Source organism: Hyaena hyaena, unplaced genomic scaffold, assembly GCF_003009895.1.
Source record: "Hyaena hyaena isolate Hyena2069 unplaced genomic scaffold, ASM300989v1 scaffold_1, whole genome shotgun sequence".
NCBI lineage: Eukaryota > Metazoa > Chordata > Mammalia > Carnivora > Hyaenidae > Hyaena > Hyaena hyaena.
In genome coordinates, this window is record NW_024080633.1 from 8,059,573 (window position 1) to 8,063,334 (window position 3,762).

At 70.0% G+C, this 3,762-nt stretch overlaps 1 protein-coding gene across 7 annotated transcripts in view; it reads left to right on the forward strand.

The window, feature by feature from the left end:
• Positions 1-3,762, forward strand: part of GSE1 (Gse1 coiled-coil protein) — a 233,661-nt gene that overhangs the window by 204,936 nt on the left and 24,963 nt on the right. The window lies entirely within an intron of this gene.

Genomic DNA, 3,762 nt, shown 5'->3' on the forward strand with positions numbered 1-3,762 from the left:
CGCGCTCGGGTGGCTCTCCTGATGCTTTGTTCCGGAGGGGGGGCTGCGGCGCCGTTGCGGACCCCCCCCCCCGCTGGCGAGCCCCCCACCCGGCTCCCCCCCAGCCTTGCCGCCTTTTCTGTGCTTTTGCTTCCCGCTCCCTCTGGTGGCGGATGGTGGGGACGGTGGGTATGCTGGGCCCCCTCCCTGGGAGCCCGCGGTTCCCAGGCGGCCCAGCGGCTCCAGGCGTGGCAGGAAACCCGCTTGGGCTCGGAGTCGGGGTGGGAGGGAGTCTCTGGGACAGCGGCCCCCACCACGACCGTTACTGCCTAACGCCCTGAGGCACAGATCAGCGTGGGTGGGTGGGTGTCCCCCAGAGGTTTGGAGCCCCGGCTCCTGCTGTCTCTTGGGTGGTGACATGCTGTGTGGCTCTGGAGGAATGCTGCCCGTCTCTGAGCTTTGATCTTCGTACCGTGAGGCTCTCTGTGCCCCTGGCTTCAGGCGCTTCCGGGGGTGGTCGTCCAGTTGTCCGCGCTGTCCCGGCAGGGGCTGCTCGTTGCACAAGTCAGGGAGGAGGCGGCCCGTGGCGGGCGCTGCGGGTTCCAGGCACCCGGGGGACTTGCTGCTCGGACAGACCAGGGACCTGGGGGTCTCTGCCCGCCATCCGTCTTGTCCCAAAGATCCGGGGCTTGGTGTCCCAGGGCCCTTGCCGGGGAAGGACGTGTGTCTGTTCGTGGGCTCCGGGGCCGCGGCTCCGCGGACGGGGCGTTTGCCCCGAGCGAGACGGGCCGGGTCCCCTGAGGCCTGAATCTCACCTCCTTGCGGCCGTTGGGCCGAGGAGGACGTGGGAGGGACTGAGCGCAGGGTTGACGGGGCGGGCGCTGGCCGGGGAGAGCGGCCACCGGGGTGCCCCGTCCACCTGGGCGAGCGTGGCTGCTGGCGGCCGCGCGTCCCTGGCCACGTCGCAGTGAGCCCCGCCCTGCCCGGGCAGCAGGTGTCCGCAGACGCGGCAGGCTCCCTCGCGGTGGCCTGGGAGGTGCACGCAGCGGGCACGGGCAGGGGGCGCTTGCTGGTCCCCTCGCGGTGAAGCCCCGGGGCAGAACCTGCCCGCCACCGCCCTCCCCCGCCCTGGCCGTGTCCTTCCGACGCACGGGCACATGCACCTGGGCTGGGTCACCCCCGAGGGTCCCACGGGCCCACGGGGCTCGTCCCGGGTGACCTCTCACATCAGGGGACGTGGCCACAGAACACACATTTCCGCCTTGCGGAGGCCGGCAGGGGAGAGGTCTGCAGGCCGGGAGCTCCCGGGAGGGCCACGGGCACAGGGCGGGCGCCTGCCTCGATGGCCCCGGCGCCCGGCTGGAGGTGTGGGCCAGCGGGCGGCCGATACGCCGGCGCCTCCCAGGGCCCCTGGCCGGGGACACGTTGTGCTGCTGGCAGGGGCCCGGCCGGTGACGGCAGGCGCTGCTCCCGCAGCTGCGCCCCGGGCGTTCCGCACGCTCGCCGCCCTGGGAAGGGGTGTGACCGCGGCGAAGCGCCTGGCGAGGGCGACGGGGAGCGGCCACGCCAGCCAGAGCCCTCGCGGTCGCGGGACTTTGTCCTCTCCGTTCGCGTCACTCAGACGGGAGGGCCTGGATGTAGGGGGGCTCAGCCTCCGAGGACTGTGGGGCCGCGTGTGAGCCCTGGGAGACCCCGTGCCCGGGTGCCGCTGTGCGGGCGCCGGGACCCTCGCCGCATCCTGAGGACCGCGGGCTTTCCGGCGGCCACGAGCAAAGTCTGAGAGCCTGGAGCCCTAGCAGTGAGCTCGGTTTTCAATTCTTTACTTGATCCCCCCCCCCCTGCCCAGCCGGGTCAGGGTTTGAAAAACAAAGAGGTTCTGTCACCCGTGAACATCCCTGGGCCACACCCCGTGTTTCATGGAGTCACCCCATCGGCAGAAGTGGCTCACAGCCCGGGGTTGCCCATTGCACAGATGAGAAAGCTGAGGCTTACGGAGGTCAGGGCAGGTGCCTCAGGCGCACAGCTGGTGAGGACGCGCCCCATGTGCCTGGCAGCTGCTGCGTAGACCTGTCTGGGTGGGAGTTAGGGCCAGAAGCCTGTGCATCACAGGTGCAGGGAGCGCTCGGCAGCCTGTGGCTGAGGCAGGGGCCGCCGGTCTTGTGGGCTGTCGGCTTCCGGAAGCCCTGGGGGGGCGGGGGGGGCGCGGGGAAGGGGCAGGACGGTCCTTACCTAAGATGTAACTCACTTGGTGTCGGAAGAGCCTCCTCCGCTGGTTTTCCGTGTAATCAGGGTTGTGCAGCATCAGAACCGAGCCCCCGGCCACACGGCCGCCCCAAAGCAGCCGCTCCACTCGGCAGCGGGCACCTTCCCCTCCTCCGGCCGGGGGGGGGGGCGAGCGGCCGGCTTCCCGCGACCCGCCTGATGTTCCCGGGCCGTCCCCGCGCCCCGTGCCAGCATTTCACTCCTTTTCATGGCTGAACGACCTTGTGGCTGGCTGGCACCGTCCACCTGTCACCGGGCGTGTGAGGCTGTCCCCTCCTTCATCGCGGTGGTGGCGGTGTTGGGGCCAGCCTCCCGCTGTGGCCTCGGTGCTCTGTCTGCGTGGCCGGGGGACAAGGCTGGCGATTTGAAGCCACAGACTGGGGTCCGCGGACATCACAGCCCCCGGCCCCTCTCCTCAGGGCTCCCGTCTCTGCAGGTGCCCCTCCCCCCAGCCGCCGGGGCCCACGGTGCCAGCCACACGCAGCCTGGCGCGTCCCAGCTCGCCTTTGACCCTCTGCCCCGCGACCCCTCACCCCTCCCTTGCCGTAAAGCGTTCCCTTATTTTGAGCCGTGGCCCAAGCTCTGCCCTTCGTTTCTTGGGCTAAAGTCTTCTCTCATGTCGTGTCCCAAGGGTGCGGCGTAAACACTGAATTCCGGGGAAGTAGCTGAGTGCCAGACGGCCTGCTCTGCCCTGAGAGACAGGACGAAAGAGAGACCAGCCCCTCGGGGGCGCTTATCTGTCCCGAGGCTCCGGGGTGCCTTTTCTTGGCAGCCAGGCCGAACAGGGGGCCGCACGGGGCAGGGGTGCCCATTGCTCCTGAAAGGGCTGTGGGCGCGGTCGAGGGCCTGGACCCTCCTCCCTCTCTGGTTCACGCCCTCGCTGTGCGACCTGGGCGCCTCGCTTTACCTCTCTGAGCGTCTTTCCTCTGTCTGGTCTCGTCCTCGTAGTTCGTGGTTCAGGGGGAACACACCAGCGCCAGGCGTAGCAGCTGTGCGTCCCAAGTGGGGGCCACCGTAGCCATCATCCCCGCCCTGACCCCCCGCCCTCTCCATCAGCTCCTCTGGCCCCACCCCCTCCCCCTTTGGGACAAAGGGGCGTCCAGCGCAGGGAGTGATTGAACCCACATTGGCCATTCTTTGGGTCCGACCCCAGTTGGTCACCGCTCTGCCCGTGGGACCCTTTCCCCGAGGGCCCCCAGTGTGGGCGTCGCCTGGGTAGCCCCTTGTCGCCTTGGTGCTGGGGCCCTTCTCCTGATCCTCTGTTGCCAGAAAGGATGTGTCCTGGGTCACTCGACCCTCTGTCTCCTCTGGAAACTACTAGGCCTGCCTTGGCCCAGCCACCTCCTCCCTGCCCCCCTGCCCCCGCCTCCTCCCTGCCCCCCCCTGCCTCCTCCCTGCCTGTACCCCCCTGGCCTCCTCCCTGTCCCCCCGCCCCCGCCTCCTCCCTGCCTGTCCCCCCCCCCGCCTCCTTCCTGCCTGCCCCCCCGCCCCCGCCTCCTCCCTGCCTGTCCCCCCCCACCT